The 21,924-nt window shown below is 34.6% G+C and overlaps 1 long non-coding RNA gene across 1 annotated transcript in view; it reads right to left on the bottom strand.

Moving 5' to 3' along the window:
• The window catches only part of LOC105749889, a 31,987-nt gene extending 12,483 nt beyond the window's left edge, over nt 1-19,504 (bottom strand). The window contains exon 1 of the long non-coding RNA XR_004233145.1: nt 19,284-19,504. This is a non-coding gene — a long non-coding RNA (uncharacterized LOC105749889). The remainder of the gene's footprint in view (nt 1-19,283) is intronic.
• Nucleotides 19,505-21,924: the final 2,420 nt, after the last annotated feature.

Consider the following 21,924-nt stretch of genomic DNA (forward strand, 5'->3'; position numbering starts at 1 on the left):
ATTTAATGAAACAGGTGAATTCCATTTGTTTCTAATGAAAAAAAACCAGAGCTAAACAAAAAAATTGACCTTCAACTGTAGGACTCAAGAGAAGCAGAAAAAGGTAAAAAGAACTCTTGAGAACTGTATTTCTGTTATGGACCAACATAAAGAATGCATGTATAATTTGATTTTACTAATATAATATTAAAAAGGAAGTAGAAATGGAAAGGGGATAGTATCAGAAAAAGGAATAAGGGGAGATAAAAAGAGGAAAACTACATCCCACAAAGAAGCAAAGGAAACCTATCATGTCTGAGGGAATTTAGAGAGGGGAGGAAAATTGTGTGAATCTTACTCTTATCAGACAGAGAAACTTCTCTCACATCATTAAAAAGTGGGAGAGAAAAAGGGCAAAGGAAAAGAGTAATAAGGGAAGGATACAAGAAAGGGGAAGAGATTCAAAGGGGGTGAGAGGGATCCTAAAGAGGGAGAGCTGCATGTTACAAGTGGTGCCCATAAGTTTAATACTTAAAGTTTAATAAGTTAATAAGTTAATAAAGTTAATAAGTTTAATACTTAAAGAATGATTGGGTGAAACAGTAAATTACAGACACAATAATTTTACCCAAGATAATGACAACGATGAGACGTCATACCAAAATGTTCAATATTAGCAAAATTATTAGCATAATAAGATATATCAATTACCAAATTAATAAAAACCATATGATCATCTCAATAGATGCAGAAAAAGCATTTGATAAAATCCAACATCAATTCCTATTTAAAAAAAAACATTTGAGAATATCGGAATAAATGGATTTTTCCTTAAAATAATCAGTAGCATCTATTTAAAACCATCAGCAAGCATCCTATGTCATGGGGATGAACCAGAACCATTCCCAATAAGATCAGGCGTGAGACAAGGTTGCCCATTATCACCATGACTATTCCATATTGTATTAGAAATACTAGCTTTGGCAATAAAAGATGAGAAACAGATTAAAGGAATTGGAATAGGTAATGAAGAAACCAAATTATCACTCTTTGCAGATGATATGATGGTATACTTAGAGAACCCCAGAAATTCGACTAAAAAGCTCTTAGAAATAATCCACACCTTTAGCAAAGTTGCTGGATATTAAATAAACCCACATAAGTCATCAGCATTCTTATATATCACTAACAAAATCTAACAGTTAAAGTTACAAAGAGAAATTTTATTTAAAGTAACTTCCAATAGTATAAAATATTTGGGAATTTATCTGCCAAAGGAAAGTCAGGAACTGTATGAGCAAAATTACAAAACACTTTCCACACAAATAAAGTCACATCTAACCAATTGGAAAAAATATTAAGTACTCTTGGATAGGTTGAGCAAATATAATAGAGACAATACTACCTAAATTAATCTATTTAGTGGTATACCAATCAGACTCCCAAAAAAACTGTTTTAATGACCTAGAGATTTCACTGTTTGACAAAAACTGCTGGGAAAATTGGAAATTAGTATGGCAGAAACTAGGCATTGACCCACACGTAACACCATACACCAAGATAAGGTCAGAATGGGTTCATGATCTAGGCACAAAAAATGAGATTATAAATAAATTAGAAGAACATAGGATAGTTTACCTCTCAGATCTGTGGAGAAGGAAGGAATCTGTGACCAAAGATGAACCAGAGATCATTTTTGATCGCAAAATAGGAAATTTTGATTATATCAAATTGAAAAGCTTTTGTACAAACAAAACTAATGCAGACAAGATTAGAAGGGAAACAATAAACTGGGAAAACATTTTTACAGTCAAAATTCCTGATAAAGGCCTCATTTCCAAAATATATAGAGAATTGACTCTAATTTATAAGAAATCAAGCCATTCTCCAAGATAAATGGTCAAAGGATATGAACAGACAATTTTCAGATGAAGAAATTGAAACTATTTCTAGCCGTATGAAAAGATGCTCCAAGTCATTATTAATCAGAGAAATGCAAATTAAGGCAACTCTGAGATACCACTACACACCTGTCAGATTGACTAGGATAACAGGAAAAGATAATGTTGAATGTTGGAGGGGATGTGGGAAAACTGGGACACTGATACATTGTTGGTGGAATTGTGAATACATCCAGCCATTCTGGAGACCGATTTGGAACTATGCTCAAAAAGTTATCAAAGTATGCATACCCTTTGATCCAGCAGTGTTACTACTGGGCTTATATCCCAAAGAAATCTTAAAGAAGGGAAAGGGACCTGTATTGCAAGAATGTTTGTGGCAGCCCTCTTTGCAGTGTCCAGAAACTGGAAACTGAGTAGATGCCCATCAATTGGAGAATAGCTGAATAAATTGTGGTATATGATCTTATGGAATATTATTGTTCTGTAAGAAATGACCAGCAAGATGATTTCAGAAAGGCCTGGAGAGACTTACATAAACTCTGAGTGAAATGAGCAGGACCAGGAGATTATTATATACTTCAACAACAATGTTATTGATCAATTCTGATGGACGTGGCTCTTTTCAACAATGAGATGAACCAAATCAGTTCCATTTGTTCAATAATGAATAGAACCAGCTACACCCAGCAAAAAACTTCTGGGAAATGAGTCTGAACCACTACCTAGCATTTCCAATCCCTCTATTTTTGTCTGCCTGCACTTTTGATTTCCTTCACAGATTAATTGTACATTATTTCAAAGTCTGATTCTTCTTGTGCAGCAAAATAATTGCATGGATATATATACATATATTGTATTTAACATATACTTTAACAGATTTAACATTTATTGGTCTACCTGCCATCCGTGGGGGGAAAGGGATGGGGGGAAGAAGGGGAACAAGTGGAACAATTGTTTTTGCAATTGTCATGCTGAAAAATTACCCATGCATATATCTTGTAAATAAAAAGCTATAATAAAAAAAAGAAACCCCCCCCAAAAAAAGAACTGTGTCAAATTTATAAAAATACAAGTCATTCCAGGAAAAGATAATGATGAACATTGGAGGGGATGTGGGAAAACTGGGACACTGATGCATTGTTGATGGAGTTGTGAATGAATCCAACCATTCTGGAGAGCAATTTAGAATTACGCCCAAAAGGTTATCAAAATATGCATACCCTTTGATCCAGAAGTGTTACTACTGGGCTTATATCCGAAAGAGCTATTAAAGAAGGGAAAGGGACCTGTATGCGCCAAAATGTTTGTGCAGCCCTTTTTGTAGTGGCTAGAAACTGGAAAATGAATGGATGCCCATCAATTGGAGAATGGTTGGGTAAATTGTGATATATGAATGTTATGGAATATTATTTTTCTGTAAGAAATGGCCAGCAGGATGAATACAGAGAAGCTTGGAGAGACTTACATGAAGTGATGCTGAGTGAAATGAGCAGAACCAGGAGATCCTTAGACACTTCAACAACAATACTGTATGAGGATGTATTCTGATGGACATGGATTTCTTTGACAAAGAAAAGATCTAATTCAGTTCCAATTGATCAATGATGGACAGAATCAGCTACACCCAGAGAAGGATTACTGGGAAATGAGTGTTAACTGTTTGCATTTTTGTTTTTCTTCCCAGGTTATTTTTACCTTCTAAATCCAATTCTTCTTGTTCAATAAGAGAACTGTACGAATCTGCACACATATATTATATCTAGGATATACTATAACATACTTAACATGGATAAGACTGCCTGCCATCTAGGGGAGGGGATGGAGGGAGGGAAGGGAAAAGTTGGAACAGAAATGAGTGCAAGGGACAATGTTGTAAAAAATTACCCATGCATATGTTCTCTCAATAAAAAGTTATAATTTAAAAAAAGAATACAAGTCATTCCCTGATTGATAAATGGTCAAAGGTATGAATAAACAATTTACAGATGACAAAATTAAAGCTATCTATGGGTATATGAAAAAAATACTCTAAATCACTATTGCTTAGAGAAGTACAAATTAAAATAACTCTGAAGTACCTTCCTATATATTTCAGATTGGCTAAGGTGACAGGAAAAGACAATGATAAACGTTGGAGGGAATGTGGGAAAACTGGGACACTAATGCATTGTTGATTAAGTTGTTAAATGATCCAATCATTCTGGAAAGTAATTTGGAACTATGCCCAAAGATCTATAAAACTCTGCATACACTTTGACCCAGCAATGCCACTACTAGATCTATATCCCAAGGAAATTATAAAAGAAGAAAAGGGGCCCACGTGTGCAAAAATCTTTGCAATAGTTCTTTGTGTGGTTAAAAAAAAAGAATTGGAAAATAAGTGGATGTTCATCAATTGGAGAATGGCTGAACAAATTGTGGTATACAAAGGCAATGTAATATTATTGTTTCATAAAAAATTATCAACAAGGTGATTTTAGAAAGGCCTGGAAAGAGTTACATGAACTGATGGTGAGCAAAGCATGCAGAATCAGGAACATATTGTACACAATAGCAACAAGAATGTGTAATGATCAACTATGAAAGACTTGATTCTTCTCAGTGGTTTAGTGATCCAAAGCAATCCCAATAGATATTGGACAGAAAACATCATTCTCATACAGAAAAATAATTAAGGAGACCAAGTTGTCAATCCACACATGGCCATGTTCTCTTCTTTTTTCTGTTTATTTTTTCCTCTCTGTCCATGGTTTTTCCCTTGTGCTTTGATTTTTCTCTCCTAACATGATTCATAAAGCAATGTGTATTGAAAATAAATACTTATTAAGAAAAAAAGAACTACCTCTGATGTACAAATGGACCTTCTGCTTGGAAAAGCCCAGGCTTTTTGCCTTCCTCCTTTCATTTTCTCACAAGCCCTTGCTACTGGACTTGAGTACTCAGGCAAGTGGGACAGAGAAGGGGTATTTATTTCTCTTTTGGCATTTTCTTTCCAGTTTGATTTTTCTGGCCACTATTAGTCCACAAGAAGTGGCCTCGGGCTCTGATTGGCATAAGTAAGGCAGGAAAAAGATTAAATTTTTATGTAATGTGCTTCTGGTAACCAATTCTTAAACTCTACCACCTGTCCTTCATGGCAAAGATCAAGGCTAGAGAAACAAGGTCAGCTGAAAATATGCTTTTTTTAGCCAAGAAGATAAGGATGAAAAGGTTATTCTGTAGTCTAATATAAGGGTAAGTCTTGATTAAAAGGAGCTTTTGGCAAAGTCTGTATTTTTTTAAGTTACATGCAGGTTTTTAAAAAACTAAACCTATTTATGTTTTAGTTTCTTTATTTTGTTTTGTGAATAGAAATAGTGTCCTTTGTGATTAAGTATTCAATAAATGTTTGCCTTTTTAAAAAATAAATAAAATTCCCTGGGCACACCCTAATGAAATGTGTTGCTAATACCTATGATAACAAACAAAAGACTATTTCATTAAGGAGGTTACAGCTGGTGGTAGGAGGTTAAAGAAGGACTTGATCTCTGAGGACCGAACTATGAGGGATTGATCTACTTTCTCTTCTTTTATTACCTGCTCCAGCCAGAATTCCAGATCTCCACATTTAGACCCTTGGCTAATCAAGTGGGAGGATAACACTGCATTTTTAAGAAGGTTTTTTTTTTCTTAATCACTAAGCTGAGACAAATGGTTAGCTTTATATGGAATTTCTAGCTCACTTTTGGTAACTTGTATCTTTTGTTCAGATTCTGCCTTGGTCTTTGACTCCTCATACTTCTTTCCTCTTCTATACAAACTCCAAAGCTTCTTTCCTTTCTGAACCAGAGTTAGCCTCCTGAGGAGTTATAACTGTTAACCACTATAGGGTACTCACAGTGGTAAATGCACAAGTACCATTGAGAAAATGAAAGCCTTTCAGCCTCTCAGACTATCCTTCCCCTAGATCATCTTGTGATTTTACCAGGTGTCTTCTGGGGCCATGACTAGGGAATAAGAACCTGTTTCACTACCCTTTTCTTTTGACTCAGACAATAAATCACACAGGCTAAAATTATCAAAGATCTCCTTATATTTTACATCAAAAGTCTCCTAACATTATCTTTCTCCTCTCAAAATATACCTCTTCCAAACTTGCCTATTAGGGCCAAGAGTACAGTTATCCTTCTAGACACCTCAGTTCCAACCTCAATTTCATCACTGATCTCCTCAATCTCCCTCATCCTAAATATCCTATCAGTTGCCAAATAGGCATACACATTTTTCATTTATGTTCCCTTCTCTACTCAAACAGCTAACTTTTGCCAAGACTATTATAAAAGATTTCTAATTAGTTTCCTATTTCAAGACAGCCTATTCCTATCTATCCTGCACAGCTGCTAAAGTAGTTTTCTTGTAGTATAGGTCAGACAATGCCATTATTGTTGTTTGGGTATTTTTAGTCATGTTTTACTCTTTGTAATTCCATTTGGAGTTTTCTTAGCAAAGATACTGGAATGATTTGACATTTCCTTTTCCAGACAATGTCATACTCTACTCAATAAAATCCAGTAGTTCCCCATTGATTTTAAGATCAAATATTATCTCATTTTTATCTCATCTTTTTTTAATAAAATTTTTCTATTTTGTGTAAATTTTAAAATATATGTATTAGTACAGTGGTATATACATATAATTTAATAGTTATTGTTTATGCTATATTGTCAAAAAAACTAAAAATGTGGTATACTTTCCAAAAACAAAGGTTTACAGACCACTGATCTGGCTCATAATAATATATAAATAATAATGGAACTTATTAATTATCCCTCATTCTCATTATATCAGCAACCACTTTATTTTTCAATTATTCATCCCTCTGTTAATATTTCTTATGCCACTTCTCTTACATAATTCTTTGTTGGATGTACAAAATACAATATAAAGTGCATTGTACCCATTATAGTTCACGATATACTATTCCTTTGACATTTGGATAACACTCACCTTTAATTCTTTGGCAGATTGGAAGAATCTGATTCATAGCCATCAAGAATCATTAGAAGAACATTTATGTTTTTAAAAGAAAAAGAACAACAAAGATGAACCTCTTTTTGATCAGTCTATCAATAAACACTTATAAAATGCATCTTTTCTATTAAGTACTATGCTAAATTCTGTTCTATAGAATGAGGTAAAAGACAGTTTCTTCACAATCGCAATCACATTCATTTTTAAGGCTTCCGTGCTATGCTGTTGAATCATATTGAGCTTGTGATCTATTAAAATTTCCAGATCTTCACATTATCTATTGCCTTAACTATGCCTCCTCTATCTTATACTCACACAGCTTATTTCCATTAACTGAAATGCTGGGATTCATAGTCTATTGAATTTCAACTAATTAAAGCTGGCCTATCTCTAATCCTCACTCTGTCATCCATTCAACAGCTTCAGTATTCCATCTATCTTTGTCACTTTTAATTTTTATGAGCATGCCATCCACATCTTCATACAGCTGATACACTCAACTAGAAATCTCCCAGGAGTTGAAATCATTCCATTTATCACTGTTTTTTGGTCAGTTGACAAATTTAGAAACCACTAAACTTTGCTATCACACAATAGGCATTTTTCCATCTTGTCCTTAAAGCAAGCAAAAGAGACTTCCTTGAATATTTTGTGAAACCTAGATATATCCAATGAATAGTCTTCTCCAGACCTAGTAGGTGAGAAAGAAAGCTCATAAAAAGAAAACAAAGTTAAACTAATATAAGCTGATCTAAAGAGACATGCTGGATCTTTGTGATTTCTATGAGCTTTTTTTAAATGCTTGAAAATGATCAGTTTGGCAGAAATCAGAGTTAAGTTTATTAGTTTGGTTTGAAGGATACAACTATCCTTGTTGAAAAAAAACATTTCAGCTTCAGATATCTGTCTCTTACATTCTAGGAGTTTTTTCAAAGCTCAGTGACAATTCCTCAACCTAGACTAATGGCCACTTCTTTTAGGGCTCTAGAATATAATACATATAGGTGATGAAAATGCGAAGTGGTTTTTTTCACCACCTCCTCTGTTACCCTAGGCTTCACTCAACTGTTTACCATTTTTGTCTTTCTCTTTTACACTAAAAGTAATTCTCCTTGTTAGAAGCAAGAATAGGACTGAATAATTCTATTTCTTTTTCTATCTTTAACAGCTAAGTATCATAAAAAACAGTATTGTCAGGAAAATCTTGCTATCCCCAGGTTTGGAATGTTCTCCCTCCTCAATCTCACCTCTTGGCTTCCCTGGCTTCCTTCAAGTCTCAACTGAAGTAACACCTTTTGCAAAGAGTCTCCCTTCTCTTCTCACTCCTTCCTCCTTAATCTAAGCAATTTCCCCAGAGATCACCCCAAATTTATCCTGTAGCTAATTTGTACATACATAATTGTTTTCTTATTGTCTCACCATTACATTTTGAGTCCTTCGAGAACAGTGGATGTCTTTTGTCTTTTATCTTTTTTTATCTCAAGATCTTAGGACCATGTCTGCCACAGAGCAGAAATTTTTAAAATTCTAGTTGATTGATTGCCTGATTTACTGACTTGACTTTTAACCCAACTTTAGACATTTACTAAGTATGTTACCCTGAGCAAGTTACTTAACACCTCTCTGTTGGTCTTGGTTGCTAATTTGTAAAAGAGGGAAAATAATAGCACCTGCCTAGCAAGGTTGTTATCAAGATCAAATGTGATAGCAAAGCCTAGCAATACATAAATCCTTATTATTATTATTCTCCATTATCTATTGTAATAATCCATTGGGCATCAGTACTATTTCCTCTTGCCTACAACACTGATTAAGAGTCTTTTTGACTTTGGCTTTTAGTTTTTGTTTAGAATTCTGAGTATTAATTTCCAACTTTAGGTCATTCTGAATGTAATGTTTTTTTTCACCATTCAAAGCCACCCTTTTCTACTTTTTTCAAACCATTTGCCCTTCTTTCCATGGTTTTTATGTCTTTACAAAATCTAAATCAGTCTTTTAGTTTCCTGTGTATCCATATCATTCTCTTTAGAATAGTCTTCCTTTTCTTCTTCATCAGAATTATTTGTTCTTATGTTATCAATATCTTGGCCAGAAAATTATTCATAGGCCAAATTCCCCTGTACAAATTTAGACTATGAAATACTCTCTATGCTTTATCTAAATTCTCAAATGTGCTCTACCAAATTCAAGGTGGTGTACCAGAATTTCCCTGGCTTTTCTTTTACCATAAATGCAAAGATGAAATGATCACCTCCTCTTAAAAATCTTACCTCTTCTTCTTATGCAACCATTACCTCTTTGTTAGTCAGTCAACAAGCACTTCATGTTACACACTGGAGATATAAAGAAAAACAAAAACATGGAACCTGACTTCAAGGAGTACACATTCTATTGGAGAAAAAACTTAAAAATAAACAGAATATAATTAAGAAGCAAGAGACTCATGAGGGAGAGCAGGGAAGAATTTTATTACTTACATAATTCCTATTATATGCCAAGGGATGTGCTAAGCATTTTAAAAAACTGTTTCATTTGATCCTCACAATTACTCTGTAAAAATAAGTGCTGTTATTATGCCCATTTTACAATAAGTATCTGAGGCCAACTTTTAATTGAGGTCTTCCTAATTTCAGATCCAGAACTCTATCTGCAGGAGCCAGGTGAGTAGCCTGAAATATAGACCTGAATACAGCTATTAACCCAGTCAGACAGGAATGTAGTACACACTCACTGAAGTCATAGTCCAAAACAAGTAAAAGAAAGTAGAGAGAAAACAAGAGAAATATATTTACAGCAGTGCAAGGTGGAAAGTAAATTTTTAAATTTTTGCAGGTGATCATTACATATGCCAGTGGTTCTCAAAGTATAATCCAGAGAATACTGGAGGGGTCTCTGGAATCCTTTCAAATGGTCTGCAAATTCAAAATTATTTTTTATTTCTAATATGGTAAAGATCTACAAATATAACCGACATAAACAAAAACTCTTTGAACAGATGCACAATAATTTTAATAGTATAAAGAGACTGAAAACAAAAGTGTAAGAATCTCTGACATATACTACTGTGGTCAAGAGACCCTTAGAAGAGAATGTTTGTGGCAGTCCTCCTTGTAGTGGCCAGAAACTGGAAACTGAGTGGATGCCTATCAATTGGAGATGGCTGAATAAATTGTGGTATATGAATATTATGGAATATTATTATTCTGTAAGAAATGACCAGCAGGATAATTTCAGAAAGGCCTGGAGAGACTTACATGAACAGATGCTGAGTGAAATGACCAGGACCAGGAGATCATTATATACTTCAACAACAATACTATATGATGATCAATTCTGATGGACGTGGCCCTCTTCGACAATGAGATGAACCACATCAGTTCCAATAGAGCAGTAATGAATTGACCCAGCTACACCCAGTGAAAGAACTCTGGGAGATGACTATGAACCACTACATAAAATTCCCAATCCCTCTATTTATATCCACCTACATTTTTTACTTCTTTCACAGGCTAATTGTACACTATTTCAAAGTCTGATTCTTTTTGTACAGCAAAATAACTGTATGGACATGTATACATATATTGTATTTAACTTATACTTTAACATATTTAACATGTATTGGTCAACCTACCATTCTGGGGGATGGGGTTGGGGGGAAGGAGGGGAAAAATTGGAACAAAAGATTTTCCAATTGTCAATGCTAAAAAATTAACCATGCATATATGTTGTAAATAAAAAGCTATAATAAAAAAGAAAAATGGTAATATATCTGTAAAGAGTCCCTTAGAAGAAATGAAGCAGATCTCATAGGAAATAAAATGATGAGGAAACTAATAGTGGAGTATAAGTTCAAAAATGACTAAATGACATCAGATCAAATCCAAATTAAACTGTTCAGCATCACAGTAATACAAGTCTATGCTCCAACCACTGAAGGCAAAGAGGCCAAAATTGATGGATTATATCAAGATTTACAATATTTTCTAGAAACAACACCTCCCCCCCAAAAAAGATATTCATTCATCATAGGGGATTGGAATGCTAAAATAGGACATCAAAAGATAACTAGAATAACAGATAAGTTAGATTTAAATAACAAAATGAAGTGGGAATTGTCCCTAATGTCTATCCAAGACCAATTAGATAAGTACCTTTTATATTTTAGGTATCCCAAATAAGTTAAATTTCTTTATTGAAATTGCTCAATAGCCCCAATTTTTGAAAAATGAGGAATTGGAAAATGGGAGAAGAGTAAAGACCTAAATCACAAAGAAAAGGCAATCCACATGTTACTCCAGTTACTCAAACATTCTTCCTCCATAAAGGGTTACATATTTTAATCAGAGAAGCTGTACCCCCCCACCCCCGGTCACTGACCTAAAGCATTTTTAGTCCTTCCATCTTTTCCATAAATAGCTGGCAGATAGTTTAGGCTCAAATTAGATTGCCAGCATATTTAGTACTATTTGCTACAAGTTCATTAGCTCTTGATGTCACCCAACAGCTGTTCAACTTGGCCTATTAACATTAAATGGGCAGGAGAAAAAAAGACTAGTATTCCATATTGCCAAAGGAGTGTCTTCATCCTCTGACAGTTTGAATAATACTAAGATAACACAGTTGTAGTCAAAATGTTTGTTTGACATCTAAAATTTAAATGGCTATGACATTTGTGATTATGTGTTTGTCTTTTTAAAGTACATGATCTTATACACACATACACACACACACAAACACACACACACACACACACACACACACATACACAATTTTGCATCACTATTGACTATGATGGATGGGATGAGGAGGAGCAGAAAATAAAACAAAGGCCATCCTCTGATTTCTGCCTCTCAATGAGCTATACCTTCTTTCCCTTCAACCTGCTTCCTTCACTCACAGAACTCTTTCTTTGGGTTCATCAAACAAAGGCTTTGGTTCAAGGATGCTCAATAATCACCCTGAATTATGCCTTAGAATTTTAGAATGTTAAAGTTACAAGGAACCCTAGAGGTTCTACTTGTTAATCTTATAAACAAAGAGCCTAACTGAACATTGTGGCTCCAAGTTGTTCCTCATTGTGCCTTTTGAGTGAAAAATGTTACCATCTGCTACACTGCAGAACCACCAGATCACTGGAAGCAGAAGTAGTCAAATATCCTTCAGACTCATCTTGTTTTGAAGGCCAAAATGATCACAGATTTTGAGCTAGAAAGGATATCAGAAGCTATCTGAGCTGACCCCCTCATTTTAAAGATGACAAAATCAAGGCTGAGAAAAATTAAATGATTCATCCAAGTTCACATAGATAGCAAGAAACTGAGCCAAGATTGAAATCCAAAATTTTAAGTTTAAGATCCTTTCCATTGTGTGACTCTGAATTTAGAAAAATCAACCTTTTGTCTCATCAGACTTGATTCTCATGTTTATGTTGTGTAGGAAATGAGACTTAAAATCAAGTGTTTTATACACAATGCACAATGAATAAAATTTTTTCCTATCCTGAAAATTGTGTATTTCTTATCCTTTCCAAAGGGCTCCATTTTAGTTAGGATATCATGGAAATCCAAGTGGTAAAACTAAAATTCTAAGGAATGAGTATCCAAATATCACCAACAGAATTACAGAGATCTAGAAAACCACAGTTTTCAAAGGTGCCCCAAAATAAATGTTTCTTTTTTCAATAAATTTTAAAGGTTGCTGATATTGTGGGATGTTGAAGGGAATTGTAAAAAAAATGAACAAAATTTGCCTGACATCTCAGGCACTAGACGGTATATATACAGTCTGCTTGATCCAGTTAATATTGAATAGGACTTTTTGTAGCTCTGGTCATTTAAAATCACTCACTTGTGAACACACATCATAGTACAGTGGAATGAGCATTACAATTCTTTCTCTGTTTCTACCTTTGCAACTTTGTAGGTAAGTCACCTCCTCTCTGATTCCTTACCTACCAAATGAGGGTATTAAACTATGATCCTAGAGTATGTATCTAATGTAAAGGGAGAAAAATGTGGAATGAATAACTTGATTTCTGAAAAACCCATGTCAGGATGGGTGTGATGCAATAGATTAATGGACAATCCCCTGGGCTGAATGCTCAAGACCTGGGGTAACACACCAATACACAAGTAACTAGCTATGGAACCTTCCTCAGATAGAAAGTGGAAATCGTAATGTAGAAGATTTTAAAGGTAAATTTTGCCTTTAAATCCTATAAGTCAGGATCATCTGTCCAGGCATTAACTTCCTTACTCATAAAGGGATGAATTCTTCAGGTGGTCTGTAAAATTCCCACCATTCTCTAAAATTCTATATTTTTATATAAAGTTTTAAAACTTTCTTTATGTTTACATTCATTTGCATTCATTTGTTTGTACCTCATAAAATTCAGTGAATTATTTATTTTTAAACATATAAGATGCTTTAGGTCTTCATTTTAAAAACAAGTTCAATGTAATGAAAAGGGAGCAGGTGAAAAACCAGCACACTTGAATTCTACCCCAGCTCTGGCAATGAGAACTTGTGTGATCTTGGTCAAATTGCTTTCCTATTTTTTAAACATAGAAGATCCTTTAGGTCTTCATTTTAAAAACAAGTTCAATGTAATGAAAAGGGAGCAGGTGAAAAACCAGCACACTTGAATTCTACCCCAGCTCTGGCAATGAGAACTTGTGTGATCTTGGTCAAACTGCTTTCCTTCTCTAAGCCTTAGTTTCCTCATCCATAAAACAGGAAAGAGGAGACACATGGTATAGGGGTCATAGGATTATAGATTTGGAACTAGAAGAGACACTAAGAGTTATTTAATCCAACTCTCACTTTTCTACAAATAAAACAGAACCAAAACCAGAACCAAAGTCTAGAGAGGTGAAGTAAGTTTCCCAAGTTCACACAGGTAATAAATTTCAGTGACTTATCCAGAGTCACAAAGTTAGTAAGTAATTTTGTCTTACTAACTTTGTGACTCTGGATAAGTCACTGAAATTTTGTTTGCTCATAAGTAAAAATGGGAGTAATAATAGCAACTATTATCCAGCATTTTGTGAGGATCAAATGAAATATTTGAAGTGGACTTTGCAAACTTAAGGATCTCTCTACAGAAATGTTCTTAATATTTTTTTATTAAAGTCCTTCCTTTAGTACATACTATCTATGTTGCCTATTATTACCTAATGATCCAGACAATTCGCTAAGGTTCTGTCCTGCAGAGTGGGTGTCAATCTACTTTGAAAGAGGGTATTTCTACACCAGGAGCCTTCTATCTCAAAGAAATCATAAGTTTAAGTTTACTCTTTTGCCCCTCCAAAAAAAAAAAAATGAAACAAATGAGGTAATGAAACTAAATGACCTTCAATCTTCCTTATAGATATTTCAGTCCCTCCTGATAAGGAATATGCATCACAATATGATAAAGTCTTTGCTGTTCCATAATCCCCATTATTTCACTACTTCCCTATGAGGCTTCCATTCTCAGGGATCTAGTGAATTTGTGATCTGTGTTTATATTAAAACCCCACTTTCAGCAAAGGATCTAAGAAACTCATTCTCACTGTGAGAAAATGATGGTTTTACCTGTCCTAGGAAATTTGTCCTTAACATGAAAAAGCTTTTAGCCAATGGAATGAATCTCTAGCAATGGAATTCCAAGCATCAGCAAACTAACGGAGAGATTTTTAAAGAGTGGGATGGGGAGAACTTTCCTGGTACTCCTAATATCAAGCCATGTAGATGGCAGTCTGCCTGTAAAGCCATTCTTATTGGCAAATGTTCTCTTCTTAGTCCTAACTCTACTGCTTTGGCATTGAGGAGTAGTATTAATTTTCTTTCCTCTTTAGAAAGAAGCTAAATTCACTGTAACCATGAAACAATTGTATCATCTTCATCCCCTGTGGAGCAGCTTGCAAACCTACTCACTACTCAATTTCAGGTAGCTTCCAAGGAAACAAAAGATCATAGTAGTATGTGTTCAACCCTTTACACAAGAAACCTCAGTGAAATGCAAGGGTTTCTACACTTGCCAGATCATTTTTCTATATTGAGAAGACCTTACATTTTTATGAATACTGCTTTCAGTAGTTTTGAACTGCTTAATTTTAGAGAAGTACAACTCTTCAATATTATTTTCCCCTCCCTAATGAATAAGTGAAAGGAGTAATGAATCTAAAGCACTAAGAACTGATTTCAAATTCTACTTCAAATGTTTTCTAGCATTGTAACTCTGGGCAAGATATTGAGCTTCTCTGCCTAATTCCTCATCTATAAATGAAAGATTTGTAGTCAAGTGTCTAAGACTTCTTTCAGCTTTAATCCATGATCCTGGAGGAAATCAAAATGATGAGAAGTCAGAGGGGAAATGGAAAGATGCAAGGTGGGATAAAACCTGTTGTTCATGGTTTCCAGTTAATGCACCTTTTCTTATGCAAAGCAATTAGCAATTAATCCCTCCATCTAAAATGATCTGTCTCAATTTTCACTAGTCAAAATCCTAACCATTGGAGGTCCACCTCAAATGTTTTAACTTCCCTTCTTCCTCCACAAAACTTTCCTTGAAAGACTGAATTAATCAACTCTCAAATGATGCCTATGGTTGCCCTAACCCATTCACTGACCTCTTTTTGGCTTCCCCTTTCTTATATGTAGTTTCTCTCCCTACTAGAATGAAAGTTCCTTGAAAATAGATTCTATCTCCTTTGGATTTGTATCCAGAAAGTCATATATAGTGCCCAGCATATATTAAACTCTTCATAATTTTTTCAATTCATTCTTTCATTCATTCATTTACTCTCATCCCCAGAAAGGAGTGATATCTTTCTCTTCTGTATCTTATCACAGAAATGTTAATCCTACCAGCCAAAGAACTTTTGCACCCCATAACACTTGGGAGCCTGGCCCAAATCAAATTAAAATGCAATTGGAAAATATTTAACAAAATAAATAAAAACAAAATAAAACACGTTACATGTAATAACTAAATCCATCGAATGTTGGAGGGGTTGTGGGAAAACTGGGACAGTGATACATTGTTGGTGGAATTATGAATGAATCCAATCATTCTGGAGAGCAATTTGGAACTATGCTCAAACATTTATCAAACTGTATATAGTCTTATGATCCAGTGTTACTACTGAGCTTATATCCCAAAGAGATCTTAAAGAAAGAAAAGGGACCCATATATGCAAAAATGTTTGTGGCTGCCCTTTTTGTAATGGCTAGAAACTGGAAATTGAATGGATGCTCATCAATTGGAGAATGGCTGAATAAATTGTGGTATATGAATATTATGGAATATTATTGTTCTGTAAGAAATGACCAGCAGGATGATTTCAGAGAGGCATGGAGAGACTTACATGAACTGATGCTAAGTGAAATGAGCAGAACCTGGAGATCATTATACACTTCTGATGATCAATTCTGATGGACATGGCTCTCTTCAACAATGAGATTATCCAAATCAGTTCCAATTATTCAGTAATGAAGAGAACCAGCTACACCCAGCGAAAGAACTATGTGAAATGAGTGTAGACCATAACACAGCATTTCCACTCCTTCTGTTATTGTCTGCTTGCATTTTTGTTTTCCTTCTCAGGTTATTTTTACCTTATTTCTAAGTTTGATTTGTCTTGTGCCACAAGATAACTGTATAAATACGTATACATACGTTGTACTTAACATACACTTTAACAGATTTAATATGTATTGGACTACCTGCCATCTAGGGGAAGGGGTAGGGGAAAGGAGAGGAAAAATTGCAGCAGAAGATTTTGCAAGGGTCAGTGCTGAAAAATTATCCATGCATATGTCTTGTAAATAAAAAAACTATAATAAAAATAAAAAAACTAAGTCCATGTGTGACCCCAGAGATCTTTTTTATGTATTAGTGACCCCCATTTTTATTTGCCTTTGACACCACTGCTAAATTTCATTTCTTCAAATTTCTATTAGAGTAACTAGTCTATAATATCTCACATTATAACTTGGGCAGAGATTTTCTCAACCTTGCCAGATTATAAACTCCTTGAGGGCAGGGATTTTATTTAATTCATTTATAATTATCCAACAACAAATACCTTATTTCAATTCCCAAAGTAACCTGCTGAAAATTCATCCTTGACTGGTAAAACTCCTCTAAGGTTGAACACTATTGGATTAGCATTTGGAAATTTCTGGATACTAGAACAATAATAGTAAAGCTGTTCAAATACTCCTCCTCTAGTAACTTCATCAGAATTCTTCTTTGAGAAAACAAACTGCATAATGTTTAAAAATAGATGGTTCTAAAGGTTGGGTAAATGTGGAAATGTGTATATTTCTGGGTTGGCTCCCTTTCAAGGCTTCTGTGGGCTTCTGAAAAAAAGCCAGTGTTCTAATCTGTCTGGATAAAATTCTGCTGGTGACAAGAGGTCATCCAGTTAAGCAGAAATACTGAAAAACAACAATGGTGAGAAAAAGTAAACCTTCCATTTAAGAGACCTTTTCTTCCAGGAGACCCAAGAATCCTTATATTCACCCCCAAATTGCTCCATGCTGTGCTTCTAAGTCAGTTGCTCATCTAGCCAAAGCTAGGAATTTGGCAAAGTTTTGTCTCTTATTTTTTCCCTGACACCCCCTATTTTCTTTGGATGACCTAGAATTATAAACTATGAAAGATTTAATTGACTGAGAACAAAATGGAATCTCAGAGTCTAAGGTCCTAGGTGATCTAAAGTTTTCTTCACTCTAAGTATATGTAGTACCTAGTAGAGTTCAAATTTGGCCTCAGACATTAACTACTTGTATGCTCCAGATAAGTCCCTTAACCTCTGTTGGCCTTAATTCCTTAATCTTTAAAATATAAATAATAATTTCCAGGATTGTAATGAATAAATATGAGGTATTATTTGTAAAGTGCTATGCAAATATTAAATACTTATTTTATTATTATTTATTTATGTTATTTTGGTGTAAAATATAAATATAACATAAAATATAAATATTTATGTTAATAATATTTATTGTTATATCATTGTAATTAATCTTATTACTTTTCAGTCTTACATTGAATAGTTCATGAAACTGTGAAGCAGAGATGATTTACCTAAGGTCACACAAGTAGATAGTAACAAAACTTAGACCAGAACTTAATTATATTCCAGACTTACTCACTGATTAACTAATAAATACTACTGTATCTCTCAAAACCTTTAATCAAAGAAGTGTCCCCAGTGGCAGAAATTTCAGAATGATAGGGAAGTAACATTATCAGATCATAGCATGTCAAGATGAAAATCCCTCAGAGACCATAGTCAGACTTCAGATGATGAGGGCAATGAGATCCAGAAAAGTCAAGGAATTGTCTCAGGATTGCACAGGTAGTTAATTTGAGTAGAAGAATTTTTGCCCTATATCATAGTTCAATATATTCCAAATATTCTAATGATTATATTTTGTATTGTACTTATATGCATAGCTTTCTAGGTGGTATATAATAAACTCCTTGAAGATATGGGAACTGCTTCAGTGGTGTTATTTTGATCATGAGCCTTTTCTATTATCCCTAGCTTTGTATCCCCAAAATATAGTCAAGTGCCCAGTGTATTAGGTGGTTAATAAATGATTGTTGATCGACTAACCAAGATCTAGCACAAAAGCTGAAACATAGTAGATAATCAATCACTGAATATTTATTGAGTCTCTACTTAGAGTATTGAAAATTGTATAGAGTATTGAGTAAGTATTGAGCCTGGAGTTAGGAAGATTCATAATCCTGAGTTTAAAACTGGCCTTACTAGCTATGTGACTCTGGGCCACTCACTTACCCTGTTTGCCTCAGTTTCCTCATTGGCAAAATGAATTAGAAAGGGAAATGGCATGCCATTTCCAGTGTTTCTGCCAAGAAAATCCCAATTGCATCATGATTGAAATAACTGAATGACAACAAAATGAACTTAGCTAGATAGTTGCAATTTTTTTAAAAAGAAAGAAGTAGGAGAGAAAGGACAGGGGAGGGGGGGAAGGAAGGAAGGAAGGAAGGAAGGAAGGAAGGAAGGAAGGAAGGAAGGAAGGAAGGAAGGAAGGAAGGAAGGAAGGAAGGAAGAAAAAAACAAAGAAAAAGCCTTCAAAGAAAGACCTTCAAAGGACATTCCATCCAAGAAGATAACATAAGCATCTACCGAATATATTCATCAAAATAATCCTCTAACAAATGATCTAGATTATGCCACATCATTCTTAAGCTTAATATTACTTGTGTGTCATTGGACAAATACTTTTTGATAATTTATTGAAGCTAGTGTGTTCTTGAAGTACTCCTTAAGTCAGTCAACCATCTAGGCTATCAATTATCTTACTTCCTCACAGAGCTAGCTGTTTCCTGATTAAAAAAAAAAAGGCAAGTTGTATAGTTCTCACCCAAGGTATATGTTGAAGATCATACAGTGAATCATAAGGCCATAGTAGTATTTCTCAGACTGCCAGTCTCTTGAATGACGCTTCAAAGGTGCTCCATAATGGTGTTTTCCAGAAGCCTATTTTTCTCTGCCAATGATTTTATTTCACAATACCAAGCACAGAAAAAAAAAAAAAAAAAAAAAAGATGAACACAAACAGCATTAATTATGCCTTTGGGCAACATGTTGCTGCCAAGAACAGTCCAGGGCCCAAACTTCCCTCCCATCTACACCCCCACGTCAGAAGAGATAGGCAGGGTGTGGTAGGGCATGGGACCCTGGCCAGCTGATTCTGGCAATGTCAATATCCAGGCAGCCTAATCATCCTCAGGCACAACCCAGTTCTGAAATAAAGTGACAGATGTGTCCTTATAGTCAGAGTTTTAGATAAATCAAGAATGATTTACTCCTTGTCAGCTATATGACCTGGGACAAGATCCTTTCTACTGCAGAGGCCTGATCTATAAAATAGAAATAATCATACTCCAATAATTCACACAGAGAGTGTTGCAAGGTCCTCTAGGAATGTGACCTATTTTAGGTTTAAAGTGGACATACTAATCCTTAGCTGAAATAATATATAAGCAAGTGCTCTGGGAAATATAAAATTCTATACAAGAAAGCAACAATTATTTCCTAAATATGCTCATTCTTGGCTACCTCTATATAGTAATTTTCATTTGAGATGTCCAAGCAAGCCTGAATAATATTTCTATAAGGTAGTACCTCATCTGTTTTACAGAATACAGAATGTATCTAGTAAAAATAGGAAGAGTTTTAAAATGAACAATCTGTTCAAAGGAGGGTTCTTTTTTTCTGCTTATTTTCTATTTTTTTTTTAATTTATGTAAAGAAAAAGAATAGACTTTCCATTCCTAGGCAAGGTATAGTTAACCAAAGGCTAAATAAACAAATAATTAAATCAGTGAATAAATAAATAAATGAATTAATAAATAAGCATAACTGGGCCAAAAGAGTCCAGCATATTAATTTGGTTTGGAACTGCACTCCTGTTGACTCTTCAATTATCTCATTTGTGCCTGGTGTTTCTCCTTGACTAGATTAGATAAACTCTCATCTGGTCTTTTTTTTTTTTAATTACAGTTTTCCCACAATGACCTTCTGTATTGTTCTTATCACAGAAAGTACTCAATATATGTGAAACGGAAACCAATTTATTCAATTGTGTTTAAAGAAAGCATCTATAAGACTTGGAAGGAAGTGGGTTTGCTTAAATAAACAATGCCAGTAAGCAGAGACAACATACTAATGGGCCCAGCCAATGTTAGGAGAGAAATTGTCAGGGCTGGCCTCATTCTGAAACAATGACAAGCGGCCCTCTTAATGAGCCAAGCATAGAGGCCATGATTCAGTCAGGAGTGGGAAAGGGAGAACATTTGTTACACAGGAGATCACATGTTCCTCATACAATGGCTAGTCATGATTCAAGACGATGGCCACATAAAGGCTGTTCTTTCATGCTCAAGAGGAAGCCATTCACACAGGAGATGTATTAAAATACATTAATTAGTTTGTTTTCATTCTGGAGGAATAGCAAAAGCTGTTCTGGTAACCTGTTGTCCCTGACTAATTCTGGTACTAAGATGTGATTTTTGTTGGTAGGGTTTTGTTTTTTTGAGGAGGTAAGATTACTAGCAATATTCATGAACATCAATTGGTCAGCTATATATAAAAAGGGAATTTTCAGTTTCCAAAGGAATGCCAAAAAGTTAATTTATATTCTAAAAGTATATTTCCAAAGAAACTTGCCTATAATACAATCCACAAAAGTTTTTGTCGATTGAGATTCTCATTGTCCATTTTCTAATTTGTCATTTAACTATTTTAATTTTCTTCTCTCCAAGACTTCCATTTTGAATTCTACCATCTAACCATTTTTGGTAGGACATTAAAGAATAATTTGACTTCCTAGTCTCAAAATCATGGGCTACTTCTTCATACAGTGAAGAAACAGTATGAGATAGAAGAAAGAGGACTATATTCGAGAGACCTAGCACTAGGGCTAAGTCTACCTGACTTGAATTGAAGTCCAAATTCAGATACTTACTAGCCGTGCGATCCTAGGAAAGTCACTCAACCCTGTTTGCCTCAGTTACTTTAACTGTAAAATGAGATATTAGTATCTTATTTTACCCAACATTATTGTTAGTAACAAATGAGATATAAATAGCACAGTGCTTGGCACAGAATAAGGTCTATATAACTGCTAGATAGTTCTATTAATTTAGAGAAGTAGGAAATGGTCTTAGGGAGAACTTGGTCTAGGACTGAAAACAAAGTCTTTAAATTCAATTTATCAATGCAAAAGCATTTATAAAATAGTATGAGCTAGCTGCTGTGGCAAGGGATTGGTTGTTGTCTTTCATTCTCCAAAAAAACCAAAATGACACTATTATGTTGGGATTGAGGTACAATGTGACCAACTGTGGCTGATCACCAATATGATCTCAGAAGGCTTTACCACAGTTTGGGCAGAAGTAGTTTATATGAATATTTAGTATGGAGATATTTATAAATTTGCACATATTTCTTGAGCTACTACACTTCTGCTTTGCTCATAGAGCACAGTGCCTTCTTTGATG

This window comes from Sarcophilus harrisii, chromosome 3, assembly GCF_902635505.1.
Source record: "Sarcophilus harrisii chromosome 3, mSarHar1.11, whole genome shotgun sequence".
Lineage (NCBI taxonomy): Eukaryota > Metazoa > Chordata > Mammalia > Dasyuromorphia > Dasyuridae > Sarcophilus > Sarcophilus harrisii.